The 20,419-nt window shown below is 41.5% G+C and overlaps 35 non-coding genes across 35 annotated transcripts; all 35 read right to left on the bottom strand.

The window, feature by feature from the left end:
* Window positions 1-562: 562 nt before the first annotated feature.
* LOC141314689 (5S ribosomal RNA) lies at window positions 563-681 on the bottom strand. Its single transcript, XR_012350234.1, has one exon. It is a non-coding gene; the product is annotated as a 5S ribosomal RNA (ribosomal RNA).
* Window positions 682-1,434: 753 nt separating this feature from the next.
* Window positions 1,435-1,553, bottom strand: LOC141314688 (5S ribosomal RNA). The gene has a single exon (XR_012350233.1). It is a non-coding gene; the product is annotated as a 5S ribosomal RNA (ribosomal RNA).
* An 84-nt stretch (window positions 1,554-1,637) lies between these two features.
* Window positions 1,638-1,756, bottom strand: LOC141314687 (5S ribosomal RNA). The gene has a single exon (XR_012350232.1). It is a non-coding gene; the product is annotated as a 5S ribosomal RNA (ribosomal RNA).
* An 84-nt stretch (window positions 1,757-1,840) lies between these two features.
* On the bottom strand, window positions 1,841-1,959 carry LOC141314686 (5S ribosomal RNA). Its single transcript, XR_012350231.1, has one exon. It is a non-coding gene; the product is annotated as a 5S ribosomal RNA (ribosomal RNA).
* A 1,422-nt stretch (window positions 1,960-3,381) lies between these two features.
* Window positions 3,382-3,500, bottom strand: LOC141314685 (5S ribosomal RNA). Its single transcript, XR_012350230.1, has one exon. It is a non-coding gene; the product is annotated as a 5S ribosomal RNA (ribosomal RNA).
* Window positions 3,501-4,253: 753 nt separating this feature from the next.
* LOC141314683 (5S ribosomal RNA) lies at window positions 4,254-4,372 on the bottom strand. Its single transcript, XR_012350229.1, has one exon. It is a non-coding gene; the product is annotated as a 5S ribosomal RNA (ribosomal RNA).
* An 84-nt stretch (window positions 4,373-4,456) lies between these two features.
* On the bottom strand, window positions 4,457-4,575 carry LOC141314682 (5S ribosomal RNA). The gene has a single exon (XR_012350228.1). It is a non-coding gene; the product is annotated as a 5S ribosomal RNA (ribosomal RNA).
* An 84-nt stretch (window positions 4,576-4,659) lies between these two features.
* LOC141314681 (5S ribosomal RNA) lies at window positions 4,660-4,778 on the bottom strand. Its single transcript, XR_012350227.1, has one exon. It is a non-coding gene; the product is annotated as a 5S ribosomal RNA (ribosomal RNA).
* Window positions 4,779-5,531: 753 nt separating this feature from the next.
* LOC141314653 (5S ribosomal RNA) lies at window positions 5,532-5,650 on the bottom strand. Its single transcript, XR_012350199.1, has one exon. It is a non-coding gene; the product is annotated as a 5S ribosomal RNA (ribosomal RNA).
* Window positions 5,651-5,734: 84 nt separating this feature from the next.
* LOC141314680 (5S ribosomal RNA) lies at window positions 5,735-5,853 on the bottom strand. Its single transcript, XR_012350226.1, has one exon. It is a non-coding gene; the product is annotated as a 5S ribosomal RNA (ribosomal RNA).
* A 2,132-nt stretch (window positions 5,854-7,985) lies between these two features.
* LOC141314652 (5S ribosomal RNA) lies at window positions 7,986-8,104 on the bottom strand. The gene has a single exon (XR_012350198.1). It is a non-coding gene; the product is annotated as a 5S ribosomal RNA (ribosomal RNA).
* Window positions 8,105-8,188: 84 nt separating this feature from the next.
* Window positions 8,189-8,307, bottom strand: LOC141314664 (5S ribosomal RNA). The gene has a single exon (XR_012350210.1). It is a non-coding gene; the product is annotated as a 5S ribosomal RNA (ribosomal RNA).
* An 84-nt stretch (window positions 8,308-8,391) lies between these two features.
* On the bottom strand, window positions 8,392-8,510 carry LOC141314679 (5S ribosomal RNA). The gene has a single exon (XR_012350225.1). It is a non-coding gene; the product is annotated as a 5S ribosomal RNA (ribosomal RNA).
* Window positions 8,511-9,263: 753 nt separating this feature from the next.
* Window positions 9,264-9,382, bottom strand: LOC141314677 (5S ribosomal RNA). The gene has a single exon (XR_012350222.1). It is a non-coding gene; the product is annotated as a 5S ribosomal RNA (ribosomal RNA).
* Window positions 9,383-10,135: 753 nt separating this feature from the next.
* LOC141314644 (5S ribosomal RNA) lies at window positions 10,136-10,254 on the bottom strand. The gene has a single exon (XR_012350190.1). It is a non-coding gene; the product is annotated as a 5S ribosomal RNA (ribosomal RNA).
* An 84-nt stretch (window positions 10,255-10,338) lies between these two features.
* On the bottom strand, window positions 10,339-10,457 carry LOC141314669 (5S ribosomal RNA). Its single transcript, XR_012350216.1, has one exon. It is a non-coding gene; the product is annotated as a 5S ribosomal RNA (ribosomal RNA).
* A 753-nt stretch (window positions 10,458-11,210) lies between these two features.
* LOC141314676 (5S ribosomal RNA) lies at window positions 11,211-11,329 on the bottom strand. Its single transcript, XR_012350221.1, has one exon. It is a non-coding gene; the product is annotated as a 5S ribosomal RNA (ribosomal RNA).
* An 84-nt stretch (window positions 11,330-11,413) lies between these two features.
* On the bottom strand, window positions 11,414-11,532 carry LOC141314675 (5S ribosomal RNA). Its single transcript, XR_012350220.1, has one exon. It is a non-coding gene; the product is annotated as a 5S ribosomal RNA (ribosomal RNA).
* Window positions 11,533-11,616: 84 nt separating this feature from the next.
* Window positions 11,617-11,735, bottom strand: LOC141314674 (5S ribosomal RNA). Its single transcript, XR_012350219.1, has one exon. It is a non-coding gene; the product is annotated as a 5S ribosomal RNA (ribosomal RNA).
* Window positions 11,736-12,488: 753 nt separating this feature from the next.
* LOC141314650 (5S ribosomal RNA) lies at window positions 12,489-12,607 on the bottom strand. The gene has a single exon (XR_012350197.1). It is a non-coding gene; the product is annotated as a 5S ribosomal RNA (ribosomal RNA).
* An 84-nt stretch (window positions 12,608-12,691) lies between these two features.
* LOC141314663 (5S ribosomal RNA) lies at window positions 12,692-12,810 on the bottom strand. Its single transcript, XR_012350209.1, has one exon. It is a non-coding gene; the product is annotated as a 5S ribosomal RNA (ribosomal RNA).
* An 84-nt stretch (window positions 12,811-12,894) lies between these two features.
* On the bottom strand, window positions 12,895-13,013 carry LOC141314670 (5S ribosomal RNA). The gene has a single exon (XR_012350217.1). It is a non-coding gene; the product is annotated as a 5S ribosomal RNA (ribosomal RNA).
* Window positions 13,014-13,766: 753 nt separating this feature from the next.
* On the bottom strand, window positions 13,767-13,885 carry LOC141314658 (5S ribosomal RNA). The gene has a single exon (XR_012350205.1). It is a non-coding gene; the product is annotated as a 5S ribosomal RNA (ribosomal RNA).
* Window positions 13,886-14,638: 753 nt separating this feature from the next.
* On the bottom strand, window positions 14,639-14,757 carry LOC141314643 (5S ribosomal RNA). Its single transcript, XR_012350189.1, has one exon. It is a non-coding gene; the product is annotated as a 5S ribosomal RNA (ribosomal RNA).
* An 84-nt stretch (window positions 14,758-14,841) lies between these two features.
* LOC141314646 (5S ribosomal RNA) lies at window positions 14,842-14,960 on the bottom strand. Its single transcript, XR_012350193.1, has one exon. It is a non-coding gene; the product is annotated as a 5S ribosomal RNA (ribosomal RNA).
* Window positions 14,961-15,713: 753 nt separating this feature from the next.
* Window positions 15,714-15,832, bottom strand: LOC141314634 (5S ribosomal RNA). Its single transcript, XR_012350180.1, has one exon. It is a non-coding gene; the product is annotated as a 5S ribosomal RNA (ribosomal RNA).
* Window positions 15,833-15,916: 84 nt separating this feature from the next.
* On the bottom strand, window positions 15,917-16,035 carry LOC141314622 (5S ribosomal RNA). Its single transcript, XR_012350168.1, has one exon. It is a non-coding gene; the product is annotated as a 5S ribosomal RNA (ribosomal RNA).
* Window positions 16,036-16,119: 84 nt separating this feature from the next.
* On the bottom strand, window positions 16,120-16,238 carry LOC141314649 (5S ribosomal RNA). Its single transcript, XR_012350196.1, has one exon. It is a non-coding gene; the product is annotated as a 5S ribosomal RNA (ribosomal RNA).
* Window positions 16,239-16,322: 84 nt separating this feature from the next.
* On the bottom strand, window positions 16,323-16,441 carry LOC141314661 (5S ribosomal RNA). The gene has a single exon (XR_012350208.1). It is a non-coding gene; the product is annotated as a 5S ribosomal RNA (ribosomal RNA).
* An 84-nt stretch (window positions 16,442-16,525) lies between these two features.
* On the bottom strand, window positions 16,526-16,644 carry LOC141314610 (5S ribosomal RNA). The gene has a single exon (XR_012350156.1). It is a non-coding gene; the product is annotated as a 5S ribosomal RNA (ribosomal RNA).
* A 753-nt stretch (window positions 16,645-17,397) lies between these two features.
* On the bottom strand, window positions 17,398-17,516 carry LOC141314714 (5S ribosomal RNA). Its single transcript, XR_012350260.1, has one exon. It is a non-coding gene; the product is annotated as a 5S ribosomal RNA (ribosomal RNA).
* Window positions 17,517-17,600: 84 nt separating this feature from the next.
* Window positions 17,601-17,719, bottom strand: LOC141314702 (5S ribosomal RNA). The gene has a single exon (XR_012350248.1). It is a non-coding gene; the product is annotated as a 5S ribosomal RNA (ribosomal RNA).
* A 753-nt stretch (window positions 17,720-18,472) lies between these two features.
* Window positions 18,473-18,591, bottom strand: LOC141314690 (5S ribosomal RNA). Its single transcript, XR_012350236.1, has one exon. It is a non-coding gene; the product is annotated as a 5S ribosomal RNA (ribosomal RNA).
* A 753-nt stretch (window positions 18,592-19,344) lies between these two features.
* LOC141314678 (5S ribosomal RNA) lies at window positions 19,345-19,463 on the bottom strand. The gene has a single exon (XR_012350223.1). It is a non-coding gene; the product is annotated as a 5S ribosomal RNA (ribosomal RNA).
* Window positions 19,464-19,547: 84 nt separating this feature from the next.
* On the bottom strand, window positions 19,548-19,666 carry LOC141314603 (5S ribosomal RNA). The gene has a single exon (XR_012350150.1). It is a non-coding gene; the product is annotated as a 5S ribosomal RNA (ribosomal RNA).
* Window positions 19,667-20,419: the final 753 nt, after the last annotated feature.

Raw genomic sequence — 20,419 nt, 5'->3', positions numbered from 1 at the left:
TGACTAGTGGTTAAAAGAATGAGACATAAAAGAAGATTGGTTTAAATAGATTTGGTTTATTTACAAGGTTCACATAAAAGACTTTAAAACAACACGATAAAACGAGGTAAACGCTGTTAAAAGAATACAGTTCATTTGTCCATACCCTAAAAACAGTCCAAGAATCCCAGTGTGTTGATAAGTCCAATGTGAGTGTCCACCGGTGTATATACAATCCACAGAAAGTGTAATCCAAAGTTTGCAGGTGGTGAATGGAAAGGTGAGCTCTAAAATTAGCAACTCCTCAATCCAACAGTTTGGTGACTGTCCTTTGTTTGTCATGCTGCTCTCTTATACAGTTGTACTTCCTGCTTCCTGTCATGTGTCTAGTCACATGGCAGGCCAACCATCCATTTTTTAAAGACACACACTCACTTAAAATGTTAAGAGTAATAAAATGGCCTAAAAAACATGTAAAACACTTAAAACTCTATAATACATTTAAATGATTGTAATAAATAGAGCGGTAAAACACGTCTTTCTAAAAGCCAGCATATTATATAAATAGTGAAGAAAAGGCAAAAGCTTACAGCACCTGGTATTCCCAGGCGGTCTCCCATCCAAGTACTAAGCAGGCCCGACGCTGCTTAGCTTCCGAGATCAGACGAGATCGGGCGCTCTCAGCGCGGTATGGCCGTAAGCGAGGGCTGCTCCAAAAAGTGGGCCATTTAAAGATCAGCCTCCGTAAAAGCCAGCATATTATATAAATAGTGAAGAAAAGGCAAAAGCTTACAGCACCTGGTATTGCCAGGCGGTCTCCCATCCAAGTGTAACAATCGGCCTTATCAGCCGAGTTACAAGACTAAAATGGGGTCAGATTTAACTGTGAGAGATGACTAGTGGTTAAAAGAATGAGACATAAAAGAAGATTGGTTTAAATAGATTTGGTTTATTTACAAGGTTCACATAAAAGACTTTAAAACAACACGATAAAACGAGGTAAACGCTGTTAAAAGAATACAGTTCATTTGTCCATACCCTAAAAACAGTCCAAGAATCCCAGTGTGTTGATAAGTCCAATGTGAGTGTCCACCGGTGTATATACAATCCACAGAAAGTGTAATCCAAAGTTTGCAGGTGGTGAATGGAAAGGTGAGCTCTAAAATTAGCAACTCCTCAATCCAACAGTTTGGTGACTGTCCTTTGTTTTTCATGCTGCTCTCTTATACAGTTGTACTTCCTGCTTCCTGTCATGTGTCTAGTCACATGGCAGGCCAACCATCCATTTTTTAAAGACACACACTCACTTAAAATGTTAAGAGTAATAAAATGGCCTAAAAAACATGTAAAACACTTAAAACTCTATAATACATTTAAATGATTGTAATAAATAGAGCGGTAAAACACGTCTTTCTAAAAGCCAGCATATTATATAAATAGTGAAGAAAAGGCAAAAGCTTACAGCACCTGGTATTCCCAGGCGGTCTCCCATCCAAGTACTAAGCAGGCCCGACGCTGCTTAGCTTCCGAGATCAGACGAGATCGGGCGCTCTCAGCGCGGTATGGCCGTAAGCGAGGGCTGCTCCAAAAAGTGGGCTATTTAAAGATCAGCCTCCGTAAAAGCCAGCATATTATATAAATAGTGAAGAAAAGGCAAAAGCTTACAGCACCTGGTATTCCCAGGCGGTCTCCCATCCAAGTACTAAGCAGGCCCGACGCTGCTTAGCTTCCGAGATCAGACGAGATCGGGCGCTCTCAGCGCGGTATGGCCGTAAGCGAGGGCTGCTCCAAAAAGTGGGCTATTTAAAGATCAGCCTCCGTAAAAGCCAGCATATTATATAAATAGTGAAGAAAAGGCAAAAGCTTACAGCACCTGGTATTCCCAGGCGGTCTCCCATCCAAGTACTAAGCAGGCCCGACGCTGCTTAGCTTCCGAGATCAGACGAGATCGGGCGCTCTCAGCGCGGTATGGCCGTAAGCGAGGGCTGCTCCAAAAAGTGGGCTATTTAAAGATCAGCCTCCGTAAAAGCCAGCATATTATATAAATAGTGAAGAAAAGGCAAAAGCTTACAGCACCTGGTATTCCCAGGCGGTCTCCCATCCAAGTGTAACAATCGGCCTTATCAGCCGAGTTACAAGACTAAAATGGGATCAGATTTAACTGTGAGAGATGACTAGTGGTTAAAAGAATGAGACATAAAAGAAGATTGGTTTAAATAGATTTGGTTTATTTACAAGGTTCACATAAAAGACTTTAAAACAACACGATAAAACGAGGTAAACGCTGTTAAAAGAATACAGTTCATTTGTCCATACCCTAAAAACAGTCCAAGAATCCCAGTGTGTTGATAAGTCCAATGTGAGTGTCCACCGGTGTATATACAATCCACAGAAAGTGTAATCCAAAGTTTGCAGGTGGTGAATGGAAAGGTGAGCTCTAAAATGAGCAACTCCTCAATCCAACAGTTTGGTGACTGTCCTTTGTTTGTCATGCTGCTCTCTTATACAGTTGTACTTCCTGCTTCCTGTCATGTGTCTAGTCACATGGCAGGCCAACCATCCATTTTTTAAAGACACACACTCACTTAAAATGTTAAGAGTAATAAAATGGCCTAAAAAACATGTAAAACACTTAAAACTCTATAATACATTTAAATGATTGTAATAAATAGAGCGGTAAAACACGTCTTTCTAAAAGCCAGCATATTATATAAATAGTGAAGAAAAGGCAAAAGCTTACAGCACCTGGTATTCCCAGGCGGTCTCCCATCCAAGTGTAACAATCGGCCTTATCAGCCGAGTTACAAGACTAAAATGGGATCAGATTTAACTGTGAGAGATGACTAGTGGTTAAAAGAATGAGACATAAAAGAAGATTGGTTTAAATAGATTTGGTTTATTTACAAGGTTCACATAAAAGACTTTAAAACAACACGATAAAACGAGGTAAACGCTGTTAAAAGAATACAGTTCATTTGTCCATACCCTAAAAACAGTCCAAGAATCCCAGTGTGTTGATAAGTCCAATGTGAGTGTCCACCGGTGTATATACAATCCACAGAAAGTGTAATCCAAAGTTTGCAGGTGGTGAATGGAAAGGTGAGCTCTAAAATTAGCAACTCCTCAATCCAACAGTTTGGTGACTGTCCTTTGTTTGTCATGCTGCTCTCTTATACAGTTGTACTTCCTGCTTCCTGTCATGTGTCTAGTCACATGGCAGGCCAACCATCCATTTTTTAAAGACACACACTCACTTAAAATGTTAAGAGTAATAAAATGGCCTAAAAAACATGTAAAACACTTAAAACTCTATAATACATTTAAATGATTGTAATAAATAGAGCGGTAAAACACGTCTTTCTAAAAGCCAGCATATTATATAAATAGTGAAGAAAAGGCAAAAGCTTACAGCACCTGGTATTCCCAGGCGGTCTCCCATCCAAGTACTAAGCAGGCCCGACGCTGCTTAGCTTCCGAGATCAGACGAGATCGGGCGCTCTCAGCGCGGTATGGCCGTAAGCGAGGGCTGCTCCAAAAAGTGGGCCATTTAAAGATCAGCCTCCGTAAAAGCCAGCATATTATATAAATAGTGAAGAAAAGGCAAAAGCTTACAGCACCTGGTATTGCCAGGCGGTCTCCCATCCAAGTGTAACAATCGGCCTTATCAGCCGAGTTACAAGACTAAAATGGGGTCAGATTTAACTGTGAGAGATGACTAGTGGTTAAAAGAATGAGACATAAAAGAAGATTGGTTTAAATAGATTTGGTTTATTTACAAGGTTCACATAAAAGACTTTAAAACAACACGATAAAACGAGGTAAACGCTGTTAAAAGAATACAGTTCATTTGTCCATACCCTAAAAACAGTCCAAGAATCCCAGTGTGTTGATAAGTCCAATGTGAGTGTCCACCGGTGTATATACAATCCACAGAAAGTGTAATCCAAAGTTTGCAGGTGGTGAATGGAAAGGTGAGCTCTAAAATTAGCAGCTCCTCAATCCAACAGTTTGGTGACTGTCCTTTGTTTGTCATGCTGCTCTCTTATACAGTTGTACTTCCTGCTTCCTGTCATGTGTCTAGTCACATGGCAGGCCAACCATCCATTTTTTAAAGACACACACTCACTTAAAATGTTAAGAGTAATAAAATGGCCTAAAAAACATGTAAAACACTTAAAACTCTATAATACATTTAAATGATTGTAATAAATAGAGCGGTAAAACACGTCTTTCTAAAAGCCAGCATATTATATAAATAGTGAAGAAAAGGCAAAAGCTTACAGCACCTGGTATTCCCAGGCGGTCTCCCATCCAAGTACTAAGCAGGCCCGACGCTGCTTAGCTTCCGAGATCAGACGAGATCGGGCGCTCTCAGCGCGGTATGGCCGTAAGCGAGGGCTGCTCCAAAAAGTGGGCTATTTAAAGATCAGCCTCCGTAAAAGCCAGCATATTATATAAATAGTGAAGAAAAGGCAAAAGCTTACAGCACCTGGTATTCCCAGGCGGTCTCCCATCCAAGTACTAAGCAGGCCCGACGCTGCTTAGCTTCCGAGATCAGACGAGATCGGGCGCTCTCAGCGCGGTATGGCCGTAAGCGAGGGCTGCTCCAAAAAGTGGGCTATTTAAAGATCAGCCTCCGTAAAAGCCAGCATATTATATAAATAGTGAAGAAAAGGCAAAAGCTTACAGCACCTGGTATTCCCAGGCGGTCTCCCATCCAAGTACTAAGCAGGCCCGACGCTGCTTAGCTTCCGAGATCAGACGAGATCGGGCGCTCTCAGCGCGGTATGGCCGTAAGCGAGGGCTGCTCCAAAAAGTGGGCTATTTAAAGATCAGCCTCCGTAAAAGCCAGCATATTATATAAATAGTGAAGAAAAGGCAAAAGCTTACAGCACCTGGTATTCCCAGGCGGTCTCCCATCCAAGTGTAACAATCGGCCTTATCAGCCGAGTTACAAGACTAAAATGGGATCAGATTTAACTGTGAGAGATGACTAGTGGTTAAAAGAATGAGACATAAAAGAAGATTGGTTTAAATAGATTTGGTTTATTTACAAGGTTCACATAAAAGACTTTAAAACAACACGATAAAACGAGGTAAACGCTGTTAAAAGAATACAGTTCATTTGTCCATACCCTAAAAACAGTCCAAGAATCCCAGTGTGTTGATAAGTCCAATGTGAGTGTCCACCGGTGTATATACAATCCACAGAAAGTGTAATCCAAAGTTTGCAGGTGGTGAATGGAAAGGTGAGCTCTAAAATTAGCAACTCCTCAATCCAACAGTTTGGTGACTGTCCTTTGTTTGTCATGCTGCTCTCTTATACAGTTGTACTTCCTGCTTCCTGTCATGTGTCTAGTCACATGGCAGGCCAACCATCCATTTTTTAAAGACACACACTCACTTAAAATGTTAAGAGTAATAAAATGGCCTAAAAAACATGTAAAACACTTAAAACTCTATAATACATTTAAATGATTGTAATAAATAGAGCGGTAAAACACGTCTTTCTAAAAGCCAGCATATTATATAAATAGTGAAGAAAAGGCAAAAGCTTACAGCACCTGGTATTCCCAGGCGGTCTCCCATCCAAGTACTAAGCAGGCCCGACGCTGCTTAGCTTCCGAGATCAGACGAGATCGGGCGCTCTCAGCGCGGTATGGCCGTAAACGAGGGCTGCTCCAAAAAGTGGGCTATTTAAAGATCAGCCTCCGTAAAAGCCAGCATATTATATAAATAGTGAAGAAAAGGCAAAAGCTTACAGCACCTGGTATTCCCAGGCGGTCTCCCATCCAAGTACTAAGCAGGCCCGACGCTGCTTAGCTTCCGAGATCAGACGAGATCGGGCGCTCTCAGCGCGGTATGGCCGTAAGCGAGGGCTGCTCCAAAAAGTGGGCTATTTAAAGATCAGCCTCCGTAAAAGCCAGCATATTATATAAATAGTGAAGAAAAGGCAAAAGCTTACAGCACCTGGTATTGCCAGGCGGTCTCCCATCCAAGTGTAACAATCGGCCTTATCAGCCGAGTTACAAGACTAAAATGGGGTCAGATTTAACTGTGAGAGATGACTAGTGGTTAAAAGAATGAGACATAAAAGAAGATTGGTTTAAATAGATTTGGTTTATTTACAAGGTTCACATAAAAGACTTTAAAACAACACGATAAAACGAGGTAAACGCTGTTAAAAGAATACAGTTCATTTGTCCATACCCTAAAAACAGTCCAAGAATCCCAGTGTGTTGATAAGTCCAATGTGAGTGTCCACCGGTGTATATACAATCCACAGAAAGTGTAATCCAAAGTTTGCAGGTGGTGAATGGAAAGGTGAGCTCTAAAATGAGCAACTCCTCAATCCAACAGTTTGGTGACTGTCCTTTGTTTGTCATGCTGCTCTCTTATACAGTTGTACTTCCTGCTTCCTGTCATGTGTCTAGTCACATGGCAGGCCAACCATCCATTTTTTAAAGACACACACTCACTTAAAATGTTAACCCTCAAAGACCGAGACAGCCGCCGGCGGCTAAAAATAACTATTGGTCTTAAATGTTTAATAACTTTTGAACCGCTAATCCAATTTGAATGCTTTAAAAAGTCTCGTAAAGTACAGAGTCTGCTCTTTTCAGTGATATCGCATTTGTCTCATTTGGATATTCAGAGGCTCCGTAGTAAGCGTGATTACATCATCACATTTCCTCAGCACTGATTTGTCAGATGAAATCAACACGTTTTGGTCCTCTGAGCCAAACAGGAACGATTGTTGATGCTTAGTCCCACCCCTGTGCTCCGATTGGTTCAAACTGTCATCTATTCAACCAATAAACATAGGTTTTGGTCTTTTGAACCACCGATTAGTATGTTTCTTTGCAGATCTGAACAGACGCAAAGTGAAAGCAAAGTGCGTCTTGCGTGCATGAAAACAAACGCAAAATAACACATTTGCATGACAGCATTCTTTGAAAATGTACAGAAATACTCACGACAGAGCCCTTTGACATAAAACAAACCAAAAACAAGGATGAAACAACAGTAGATATCGGATAAAGCACTGGAATGTGGGTTTTCGGTCACTAGGCGATGTCCCGGTAAAATAGATTCCGACGCAGACTACAGCCAGCAGATCCATCTATTTGGTTGTTATATTATGTAACTAATTATTATATAGTTTTTAAAGATTATTTGTACTATTTTTTCGGTTGCACTCTGTATATTTCTCTCTCATTTTGTGTGTAGTTTGTGAATAATTTGGATTGTTTATTTATTTTTTTGTTGCACAAGACAGTTTGTGCATTTTTTCTTGTGCTACTTTCTACACTATTTGTGTTTATTGTTCATCTTTTGGATTAAGAATATATTTATGAAATAGTAAATTATTTTTTACTGTGTTTTGCTATTATTTAACACTGTTTCTGCAATGACTTTACTCCTGAAACGTTTTTGGACAGATCTATATTGTCAATAAACGAAATGAGCCTGTTTTTCACTGAAAAGCAATCAAATAATATTGTAATAATTGGCTATAACTTGCTTGGGGAATGTTATATATAGACAAAATTTTATTTGGAAGTGTAAAACACCTAAATACAAATTTTTAAAGAAAAAAATCTAAACTTCAGGAGTTTTTGTTTGAGTACACAGTAAAAAACACCCAATTGTTGGTAGCGTTTTTTCCTAAAATTCTGGAAATTCACTAATTTTTAGAGAAAACAAAAGGAAATTTGTAATTTTAAATTAGCTAGACATAAAGTTCAAGTTCTTATGTTTATAATGATATATGACAATTGATGCTGACTGCTAGAATAGGTCTGAAAAAACAAAGAAATATACAGGTGCCTCAGGTGCCCCAAAAATGTTCTAGGTCTTTAAGGGTTAAGAGTAATAAAATGGCCTAAAAAACATGTAAAACACTTAAAACTCTATAATACATTTAAATGATTGTAATAAATAGAGCGGTAAAACACGTCTTTCTAAAAGCCAGCATATTATATAAATAGTGAAGAAAAGGCAAAAGCTTACAGCACCTGGTATTCCCAGGCGGTCTCCCATCCAAGTACTAAGCAGGCCCGACGCTGCTTAGCTTCCGAGATCAGACGAGATCGGGCGCTCTCAGCGCGGTATGGCCGTAAACGAGGGCTGCTCCAAAAAGTGGGCTATTTAAAGATCAGCCTCCGTAAAAGCCAGCATATTATATAAATAGTGAAGAAAAGGCAAAAGCTTACAGCACCTGGTATTCCCAGGCGGTCTCCCATCCAAGTACTAAGCAGGCCCGACACTGCTTAGCTTCCGAGATCAGACGAGATCGGGCGCTCTCAGCGCGGTATGGCCGTAAGCGAGGGCTGCTCCAAAAAGTGGGCTATTTAAAGATCAGCCTCCGTAAAAGCCAGCATATTATATAAATAGTGAAGAAAAGGCAAAAGCTTACAGCACCTGGTATTCCCAGGCGGTCTCCCATCCAAGTACTAAGCAGGCCCGACGCTGCTTAGCTTCCGAGATCAGACGAGATCGGGCGCTCTCAGCGCGGTATGGCCGTAAGCGAGGGCTGCTCCAAAAAGTGGGCTATTTAAAGATCAGCCTCCGTAAAAGCCAGCATATTATATAAATAGTGAAGAAAAGGCAAAAGCTTACAGCACCTGGTATTCCCAGGCGGTCTCCCATCCAAGTGTAACAATCGGCCTTATCAGCCGAGTTACAAGACTAAAATGGGATCAGATTTAACTGTGAGAGATGACTAGTGGTTAAAAGAATGAGACATAAAAGAAGATTGGTTTAAATAGATTTGGTTTATTTACAAGGTTCACATAAAAGACTTTAAAACAACACGATAAAACGAGGTAAACGCTGTTAAAAGAATACAGTTCATTTGTCCATACCCTAAAAACAGTCCAAGAATCCCAGTGTGTTGATAAGTCCAATGTGAGTGTCCACCGGTGTATATACAATCCACAGAAAGTGTAATCCAAAGTTTGCAGGTGGTGAATGGAAAGGTGAGCTCTAAAATTAGCAACTCCTCAATCCAACAGTTTGGTGACTGTCCTTTGTTTGTCATGCTGCTCTCTTATACAGTTGTACTTCCTGCTTCCTGTCATGTGTCTAGTCACATGGCAGGCCAACCATCCATTTTTTAAAGACACACACTCACTTAAAATGTTAAGAGTAATAAAATGGCCTAAAAAACATGTAAAACACTTAAAACTCTATAATACATTTAAATGATTGTAATAAATAGAGCGGTAAAACACGTCTTTCTAAAAGCCAGCATATTATATAAATAGTGAAGAAAAGGCAAAAGCTTACAGCACCTGGTATTCCCAGGCGGTCTCCCATCCAAGTACTAAGCAGGCCCGACGCTGCTTAGCTTCCGAGATCAGACGAGATCGGGCGCTCTCAGCGCGGTATGGCCGTAAGCAAGGGCTGCTCCAAAAAGTGGGCCATTTAAAGATCAGCCTCCGTAAAAGCCAGCATATTATATAAATAGTGAAGAAAAGGCAAAAGCTTACAGCACCTGGTATTGCCAGGCGGTCTCCCATCCAAGTGTAACAATCGGCCTTATCAGCCGAGTTACAAGACTAAAATGGGGTCAGATTTAACTGTGAGAGATGACTAGTGGTTAAAAGAATGAGACATAAAAGAAGATTGGTTTAAATAGATTTGGTTTATTTACAAGGTTCACATAAAAGACTTTAAAACAACACGATAAAACGAGGTAAACGCTGTTAAAAGAATACAGTTCATTTGTCCATACCCTAAAAACAGTCCAAGAATCCCAGTGTGTTGATAAGTCCAATGTGAGTGTCCACCGGTGTATATACAATCCACAGAAAGTGTAATCCAAAGTTTGCAGGTGGTGAATGGAAAGGTGAGCTCTAAAATTAGCAACTCCTCAATCCAACAGTTTGGTGACTGTCCTTTGTTTGTCATGCTGCTCTCTTATACAGTTGTACTTCCTGCTTCCTGTCATGTGTCTAGTCACATGGCAGGCCAACCATCCATTTTTTAAAGACACACACTCACTTAAAATGTTAAGAGTAATAAAATGGCCTAAAAAACATGTAAAACACTTAAAACTCTATAATACATTTAAATGATTGTAATAAATAGAGCGGTAAAACACGTCTTTCTAAAAGCCAGCATATTATATAAATAGTGAAGAAAAGGCAAATGCTTACAGCACCTGGTATTCCCAGGCGGTCTCCCATCCAAGTACTAAGCAGGCCCGACGCTGCTTAGCTTCCGAGATCAGACGAGATCGGGCGCTCTCAGCGCGGTATGGCCGTAAGCGAGGGCTGCTCCAAAAAGTGGGCCATTTAAAGATCAGCCTCCGTAAAAGCCAGCATATTATATAAATAGTGAAGAAAAGGCAAAAGCTTACAGCACCTGGTATTGCCAGGCGGTCTCCCATCCAAGTACTAAGCAGGCCCGACGCTGCTTAGCTTCCGAGATCAGACGAGATCGGGCGCTCTCAGCGCGGTATGGCCGTAAGCGAGGGCTGCTCCAAAAAGTGGGCTATTTAAAGATCAGCCTCCGTAAAAGCCAGCATATTATATAAATAGTGAAGAAAAGGCAAAAGCTTACAGCACCTGGTATTCCCAGGCGGTCTCCCATCCAAGTGTAACAATCGGCCTTATCAGCCGAGTTACAAGACTAAAATGGGATCAGATTTAACTGTGAGAGATGACTAGTGGTTAAAAGAATGAGACATAAAAGAAGATTGGTTTAAATAGATTTGGTTTATTTACAAGGTTCACATAAAAGACTTTAAAACAACACGATAAAACGAGGTAAACGCTGTTAAAAGAATACAGTTCATTTGTCCATACCCTAAAAACAGTCCAAGAATCCCAGTGTGTTGATAAGTCCAATGTGAGTGTCCACCGGTGTATATACAATCCACAGAAAGTGTAATCCAAAGTTTGCAGGTGGTGAATGGAAAGGTGAGCTCTAAAATTAGCAACTCCTCAATCCAACAGTTTGGTGACTGTCCTTTGTTTGTCATGCTGCTCTCTTATACAGTTGTACTTCCTGCTTCCTGTCATGTGTCTAGTCACATGGCAGGCCAACCATCCATTTTTTAAAGACACACACTCACTTAAAATGTTAAGAGTAATAAAATGGCCTAAAAAACATGTAAAACACTTAAAACTCTATAATACATTTAAATGATTGTAATAAATAGAGCGGTAAAACACGTCTTTCTAAAAGCCAGCATATTATATAAATAGTGAAGAAAAGGCAAAAGCTTACAGCACCTGGTATTCCCAGGCGGTCTCCCATCCAAGTACTAAGCAGGCCCGACGCTGCTTAGCTTCCGAGATCAGACGAGATCGGGCGCTCTCAGCGCGGTATGGCCGTAAGCGAGGGCTGCTCCAAAAAGTGGGCTATTTAAAGATCAGCCTCCGTAAAAGCCAGCATATTATATAAATAGTGAAGAAAAGGCAAAAGCTTACAGCACCTGGTATTCCCAGGCGGTCTCCCATCCAAGTACTAAGCAGGCCCGACGCTGCTTAGCTTCCGAGATCAGACGAGATCGGGCGCTCTCAGCGCGGTATGGCCGTAAGCGAGGGCTGCTCCAAAAAGTGGGCTATTTAAAGATCAGCCTCCGTAAAAGCCAGCATATTATATAAATAGTGAAGAAAAGGCAAAAGCTTACAGCACCTGGTATTCCCAGGCGGTCTCCCATCCAAGTACTAAGCAGGCCCGACGCTGCTTAGCTTCCGAGATCAGACGAGATCGGGCGCTCTCAGCGCGGTATGGCCGTAAGCGAGGGCTGCTCCAAAAAGTGGGCTATTTAAAGATCAGCCTCCGTAAAAGCCAGCATATTATATAAATAGTGAAGAAAAGGCAAAAGCTTACAGCACCTGGTATTGCCAGGCGGTCTCCCATCCAAGTGTAACATTCGGCCTTATCAGCCGAGTTACAAGACTAAAATGGGGTCAGATTTAACTGTGAGAGATGACTAGTGGTTAAAAGAATGAGACATAAAAGAAGATTGGTTTAAATAGATTTGGTTTATTTACAAGGTTCACATAAAAGACTTTAAAACAACACGATAAAACGAGGTAAACGCTGTTAAAAGAATACAGTTCATTTGTCCATACCCTAAAAACAGTCCAAGAATCCCAGTGTGTTGATAAGTCCAATGTGAGTGTCCACCGGTGTATATACAATCCACAGAAAGTGTAATCCAAAGTTTGCAGGTGGTGAATGGAAAGGTGAGCTCTAAAATGAGCAACTCCTCAATCCAACAGTTTGGTGACTGTCCTTTGTTTGTCATGCTGCTCTCTTATACAGTTGTACTTCCTGCTTCCTGTCATGTGTCTAGTCACATGGCAGGCCAACCATCCATTTTTTAAAGACACACACTCACTTAAAATGTTAAGAGTAATAAAATGGCCTAAAAAACATGTAAAACACTTAAAACTCTATAATACATTTAAATGATTGTAATAAATAGAGCGGTAAAACACGTCTTTCTAAAAGCCAGCATATTATATAAATAGTGAAGAAAAGGCAAAAGCTTACAGCACCTGGTATTCCCAGGCGGTCTCCCATCCAAGTACTAAGCAGGCCCGACGCTGCTTAGCTTCCGAGATCAGACGAGATCGGGCGCTCTCAGCGCGGTATGGCCGTAAACGAGGGCTGCTCCAAAAAGTGGGCTATTTAAAGATCAGCCTCCGTAAAAGCCAGCATATTATATAAATAGTGAAGAAAAGGCAAAAGCTTACAGCACCTGGTATTCCCAGGCGGTCTCCCATCCAAGTACTAAGCAGGCCCGACACTGCTTAGCTTCCGAGATCAGACGAGATCGGGCGCTCTCAGCGCGGTATGGCCGTAAGCGAGGGCTGCTCCAAAAAGTGGGCTATTTAAAGATCAGCCTCCGTAAAAGCCAGCATATTATATAAATAGTGAAGAAAAGGCAAAAGCTTACAGCACCTGGTATTCCCAGGCGGTCTCCCATCCAAGTACTAAGCAGGCCCGACGCTGCTTAGCTTCCGAGATCAGACGAGATCGGGCGCTCTCAGCGCGGTATGGCCGTAAGCGAGGGCTGCTCCAAAAAGTGGGCTATTTAAAGATCAGCCTCCGTAAAAGCCAGCATATTATATAAATAGTGAAGAAAAGGCAAAAGCTTACAGCACCTGGTATTCCCAGGCGGTCTCCCATCCAAGTGTAACAATCGGCCTTATCAGCCGAGTTACAAGACTAAAATGGGATCAGATTTAACTGTGAGAGATGACTAGTGGTTAAAAGAATGAGACATAAAAGAAGATTGGTTTAAATAGATTTGGTTTATTTACAAGGTTCACATAAAAGACTTTAAAACAACACGATAAAACGAGGTAAACGCTGTTAAAAGAATACAGTTCATTTGTCCATACCCTAAAAACAGTCCAAGAATCCCAGTGTGTTGATAAGTCCAATGTGAGTGTCCACCGGTGTATATACAATCCACAGAAAGTGTAATCCAAAGTTTGCAGGTGGTGAATGGAAAGGTGAGCTCTAAAATTAGCAACTCCTCAATCCAACAGTTTGGTGACTGTCCTTTGTTTGTCATGCTGCTCTCTTATACAGTTGTACTTCCTGCTTCCTGTCATGTGTCTAGTCACATGGCAGGCCAACCATCCATTTTTTAAAGACACACACTCACTTAAAATGTTAAGAGTAATAAAATGGCCTAAAAAACATGTAAAACACTTAAAACTCTATAATACATTTAAATGATTGTAATAAATAGAGCGGTAAAACACGTCTTTCTAAAAGCCAGCATATTATATAAATAGTGAAGAAAAGGCAAAAGCTTACAGCACCTGGTATTCCCAGGCGGTCTCCCATCCAAGTACTAAGCAGGCCCGACGCTGCTTAGCTTCCGAGATCAGACGAGATCGGGCGCTCTCAGCGCGGTATGGCCGTAAGCGAGGGCTGCTCCAAAAAGTGGGCCATTTAAAGATCAGCCTCCGTAAAAGCCAGCATATTATATAAATAGTGAAGAAAAGGCAAAAGCTTACAGCACCTGGTATTGCCAGGCGGTCTCCCATCCAAGTGTAACAATCGGCCTTATCAGCCGAGTTACAAGACTAAAATGGGGTCAGATTTAACTGTGAGAGATGACTAGTGGTTAAAAGAATGAGACATAAAAGAAGATTGGTTTAAATAGATTTGGTTTATTTACAAGGTTCACATAAAAGACTTTAAAACAACACGATAAAACGAGGTAAACGCTGTTAAAAGAATACAGTTCATTTGTCCATACCCTAAAAACAGTCCAAGAATCCCAGTGTGTTGATAAGTCCAATGTGAGTGTCCACCGGTGTATATACAATCCACAGAAAGTGTAATCCAAAGTTTGCAGGTGGTGAATGGAAAGGTGAGCTCTAAAATTAGCAACTCCTCAATCCAACAGTTTGGTGACTGTCCTTTGTTTGTCATGCTGCTCTCTTATACAGTTGTACTTCCTGCTTCCTGTCATGTGTCTAGTCACATGGCAGGCCAACCATCCATTTTTTAAAGACACACACTCACTTAAAATGTTAAGAGTAATAAAATGGCCTAAAAAACATGTAAAACACTTAAAACTCTATAATACATTTAAATGATTGTAATAAATAGAGCGGTAAAACACGTCTTTCTAAAAGCCAGCATATTATATAAATAGTGAAGAAAAGGCAAATGCTTACAGCACCTGGTATTCCCAGGCGGTCTCCCATCCAAGTACTAAGCAGGCCCGACGCTGCTTAGCTTCCGAGATCAGACGAGATCGGGCGCTCTCAGCGCGGTATGGCCGTAAGCGAGGGCTGCTCCAAAAAGTGGGCTATTTAAAGATCAGCCTCCGTAAAAGCCAGCATATTATATAAATAGTGAAGAAAAGGCAAAAGCTTACAGCACCTGGTATTCCCAGGCGGTCTCCCATCCAAGTACTAAGCAGGCCCGACGCTGCTTAGCTTCCGAGATCAGACGAGATCGGGCGCTCTCAGCGCGGTATGGCCGTAAGCGAGGGCTGCTCCAAAAAGTGGGCTATTTAAAGATCAGCCTCCGTAAAAGCCAGCATATTATATAAATAGTGAAGAAAAGGCAAAAGCTTACAGCACCTGGTATTCCCAGGCGGTCTCCCATCCAAGTGTAACAATCGGCCTTATCAGCCGAGTTACAAGACTAAAATGGGATCAGATTTAACTGTGAGAGATGACTAGTGGTTAAAAGAATGAGACATAAAAGAAGATTGGTTTAAATAGATTTGGTTTATTTACAAGGTTCACATAAAAGACTTTAAAACAACACGATAAAACGAGGTAAACGCTGTTAAAAGAATACAGTTCATTTGTCCATACCCTAAAAACAGTCCAAGAATCCCAGTGTGTTGATAAGTCCAATGTGAGTGTCCACCGGTGTATATACAATCCACAGAAAGTGTAATCCAAAGTTTGCAGGTGGTGAATGGAAAGGTGAGCTCTAAAATTAGCAACTCCTCAATCCAACAGTTTGGTGACTGTCCTTTGTTTGTCATGCTGCTCTCTTATACAGTTGTACTTCCTGCTTCCTGTCATGTGTCTAGTCACATGGCAGGCCAACCATCCATTTTTTAAAGACACACACTCACTTAAAATGTTAAGAGTAATAAAATGGCCTAAAAAACATGTAAAACACTTAAAACTCTATAATACATTTAAATGATTGTAATAAATAGAGCGGTAAAACACGTCTTTCTAAAAGCCAGCATATTATATAAATAGTGAAGAAAAGGCAAAAGCTTACAGCACCTGGTATTCCCAGGCGGTCTCCCATCCAAGTACTAAGCAGGCCCGACGCTGCTTAGCTTCCGAGATCAGACGAGATCGGGCGCTCTCAGCGCGGTATGGCCGTAAGCGAGGGCTGCTCCAAAAAGTGGGCTATTTAAAGATCAGCCTCCGTAAAAGCCAGCATATTATATAAATAGTGAAGAAAAGGCAAAAGCTTACAGCACCTGGTATTCCCAGGCGGTCTCCCATCCAAGTACTAAGCAGGCCCGACGCTGCTTAGCTTCCGAGATCAGACGAGATCGGGCGCTCTCAGCGCGGTATGGCCGTAAGCGAGGGCTGCTCCAAAAAGTGGGCTATTTAAAGATCAGCCTCCGTAAAAGCCAGCATATTATATAAATAGTGAAGAAAAGGCAAAAGCTTACAGCACCTGGTATTCCCAGGCGGTCTCCCATCCAAGTACTAAGCAGGCCCGACGCTGCTTAGCTTCCGAGATCAGACGAGATCGGGCGCTCTCAGCGCGGTATGGCCGTAAACGAGGGCTGCTCCAAAAAGTGGGCTATTTAAAGATCAGCCTCCGTAAAAGCCAGCATATTATATAAATAGTGAAGAAAAGGCAAAAGCTTACAGCACCTGGTATTCCCAGGCGGTCTCCCATCCAAGTACTAAGCAGGCCCGACACTGCTTAGCTTCCGAGATCAGACGAGATCGGGCGCTCTCAGCGCGGTATGGCCGTAAGCGAGGGCTGCTCCAAAAAGTGGGCTATTTAAAGATCAGCCTCCGTAAAAGCCAGCATATTATATAAATAGTGAAGAAAAGGCAAAAGCTTACAGCACCTGGTATTCCCAGGCGGTCTCCCATCCAAGTACTAAGCAGGCCCGACGCTGCTTAGCTTCCGAGATCAGACGAGATCGGGCGCTCTCAGCGCGGTATGGCCGTAAGCGAGGGCTGCTCCAAAAAGTGGGCTATTTAAAGATCAGCCTCCGTAAAAGCCAGCATATTATATAAATAGTGAAGAAAAGGCAAAAGCTTACAGCACCTGGTATTCCCAGGCGGTCTCCCATCCAAGTGTAACAATCGGCCTTATCAGCCGAGTTACAAGACTAAAATGGGATCAGATTTAACTGTGAGAGATGACTAGTGGTTAAAAGAATGAGACATAAAAGAAGATTGGTTTAAATAGATTTGGTTTATTTACAAGGTTCACATAAAAGACTTTAAAACAACACGATAAAACGAGGTAAACGCTGTTAAAAGAATACAGTTCATTTGTCCATACCCTAAAAACAGTCCAAGAATCCCAGTGTGTTGATAAGTCCAATGTGAGTGTCCACCGGTGTATATACAATCCACAGAAAGTGTAATCCAAAGTTTGCAGGTGGTGAATGGAAAGGTGAGCTCTAAAATTAGCAACTCCTCAATCCAACAGTTTGGTGACTGTCCTTTGTTTGTCATGCTGCTCTCTTATACAGTTGTACTTCCTGCTTCCTGTCATGTGTCTAGTCACATGGCAGGCCAACCATCCATTTTTTAAAGACACACACTCACTTAAAATGTTAAGAGTAATAAAATGGCCTAAAAAACATGTAAAACACTTAAAACTCTATAATACATTTAAATGATTGTAATAAATAGAGCGGTAAAACACGTCTTTCTAAAAGCCAGCATATTATATAAATAGTGAAGAAAAGGCAAAAGCTTACAGCACCTGGTATTCCCAGGCGGTCTCCCATCCAAGTACTAAGCAGGCCCGACGCTGCTTAGCTTCCGAGATCAGACGAGATCGGGCGCTCTCAGCGCGGTATGGCCGTAAGCGAGGGCTGCTCCAAAAAGTGGGCTATTTAAAGATCAGCCTCCGTAAAAGCCAGCATATTATATAAATAGTGAAGAAAAGGCAAAAGCTTACAGCACCTGGTATTCCCAGGCGGTCTCCCATCCAAGTACTAAGCAGGCCCGACGCTGCTTAGCTTCCGAGATCAGACGAGATCGGGCGCTCTCAGCGCGGTATGGCCGTAAGCGAGGGCTGCTCCAAAAAGTGGGCTATTTAAAGATCAGCCTCCGTAAAAGCCAGCATATTATATAAATAGTGAAGAAAAGGCAAAAGCTTACAGCACCTGGTATTCCCAGGCGGTCTCCCATCCAAGTGTAACAATCGGCCTTATCAGCCGAGTTACAAGACTAAAATGGGATCAGATTTAACTGTGAGAGATGACTAGTGGTTAAAAGAATGAGACATAAAAGAAGATTGGTTTAAATAGATTTGGTTTATTTACAAGGTTCACATAAAAGACTTTAAAACAACACGATAAAACGAGGTAAACGCTGTTAAAAGAATACAGTTCATTTGTCCATACCCTAAAAACAGTCCAAGAATCCCAGTGTGTTGATAAGTCCAATGTGAGTGTCCACCGGTGTATATACAATCCACAGAAAGTGTAATCCAAAGTTTGCAGGTGGTGAATGGAAAGGTGAGCTCTAAAATTAGCAACTCCTCAATCCAACAGTTTGGTGACTGTCCTTTGTTTGTCATGCTGCTCTCTTATACAGTTGTACTTCCTGCTTCCTGTCATGTGTCTAGTCACATGGCAGGCCAACCATCCATTTTTTAAAGACACACACTCACTTAAAATGTTAAGAGTAATAAAATGGCCTAAAAAACATGTAAAACACTTAAAACTCTATAATACATTTAAATGATTGTAATAAATAGAGCGGTAAAACACGTCTTTCTAAAAGCCAGCATATTATATAAATAGTGAAGAAAAGGCAAAAGCTTACAGCACCTGGTATTCCCAGGCGGTCTCCCATCCAAGTACTAAGCAGGCCCGACGCTGCTTAGCTTCCGAGATCAGACGAGATCGGGCGCTCTCAGCGCGGTATGGCCGTAAGCGAGGGCTGCTCCAAAAAGTGGGCTATTTAAAGATCAGCCTCCGTAAAAGCCAGCATATTATATAAATAGTGAAGAAAAGGCAAAAGCTTACAGCACCTGGTATTCCCAGGCGGTCTCCCATCCAAGTGTAACAATCGGCCTTATCAGCCGAGTTACAAGACTAAAATGGGATCAGATTTAACTGTGAGAGATGACTAGTGGTTAAAAGAATGAGACATAAAAGAAGATTGGTTTAAATAGATTTGGTTTATTTACAAGGTTCACATAAAAGACTTTAAAACAACACGATAAAACGAGGTAAACGCTGTTAAAAGAATACAGTTCATTTGTCCATACCCTAAAAACAGTCCAAGAATCCCAGTGTGTTGATAAGTCCAATGTGAGTGTCCACCGGTGTATATACAATCCACAGAAAGTGTAATCCAAAGTTTGCAGGTGGTGAATGGAAAGGTGAGCTCTAAAATTAGCAACTCCTCAATCCAACAGTTTGGTGACTGTCCTTTGTTTGTCATGCTGCTCTCTTATACAGTTGTACTTCCTGCTTCCTGTCATGTGTCTAGTCACATGGCAGGCCAACCATCCATTTTTTAAAGACACACACTCACTTAAAATGTTAAGAGTAATAAAATGGCCTAAAAAACATGTAAAACACTTAAAACTCTATAATACATTTAAATGATTGTAATAAATAGAGCGGTAAAACACGTCTTTCTAAAAGCCAGCATATTATATAAATAGTGAAGAAAAGGCAAAAGCTTACAGCACCTGGTATTCCCAGGCGGTCTCCCATCCAAGTACTAAGCAGGCCCGACGCTGCTTAGCTTCCGAGATCAGACGAGATCGGGCGCTCTCAGCGCGGTATGGCCGTAAGCGAGGGCTGCTCCAAAAAGTGGGCTATTTAAAGATCAGCCTCCGTAAAAGCCAGCATATTATATAAATAGTGAAGAAAAGGCAAAAGCTTACAGCACCTGGTATTCCCAGGCGGTCTCCCATCCAAGTACTAAGCAGGCCCGACGCTGCTTAGCTTCCGAGATCAGACGAGATCGGGCGCTCTCAGCGCGGTATGGCCGTAAGCGAGGGCTGCTCCAAAAAGTGGGCTATTTAAAGATCAGCCTCCGTAAAAGCCAGCATATTATATAAATAGTGAAGAAAAGGCAAAAGCTTACAGCACCTGGTATTCCCAGGCGGTCTCCCATCCAAGTGTAACAATCGGCCTTATCAGCCGAGTTACAAGACTAAAATGGGATCAGATTTAACTGTGAGAGATGACTAGTGGTTAAAAGAATGAGACATAAAAGAAGATTGGTTTAAATAGATTTGGTTTATTTACAAGGTTCACATAAAAGACTTTAAAACAACACGATAAAACGAGGTAAACGCTGTTAAAAGAATACAGTTCATTTGTCCATACCCTAAAAACAGTCCAAGAATCCCAGTGTGTTGATAAGTCCAATGTGAGTGTCCACCGGTGTATATACAATCCACAGAAAGTGTAATCCAAAGTTTGCAGGTGGTGAATGGAAAGGTGAGCTCTAAAATTAGCAACTCCTCAATCCAACAGTTTGGTGACTGTCCTTTGTTTGTCATGCTGCTCTCTTATACAGTTGTACTTCCTGCTTCCTGTCATGTGTCTAGTCACATGGCAGGCCAACCATCCATTTTTTAAAGACACACACTCACTTAAAATGTTAAGAGTAATAAAATGGCCTAAAAAACATGTAAAACACTTAAAACTCTATAATACATTTAAATGATTGTAATAAATAGAGCGGTAAAACACGTCTTTCTAAAAGCCAGCATATTATATAAATAGTGAAGAAAAGGCAAA

Source organism: Garra rufa, unplaced genomic scaffold (assembly GCF_049309525.1).
Source record: "Garra rufa unplaced genomic scaffold, GarRuf1.0 hap1_unplaced_011, whole genome shotgun sequence".
NCBI classification, from domain to species: domain Eukaryota; kingdom Metazoa; phylum Chordata; class Actinopteri; order Cypriniformes; family Cyprinidae; genus Garra; species Garra rufa.
Note: the sequence above shows the minus strand (reverse complement) of the source record. Positions and strands in the feature narration are given on the sequence as shown.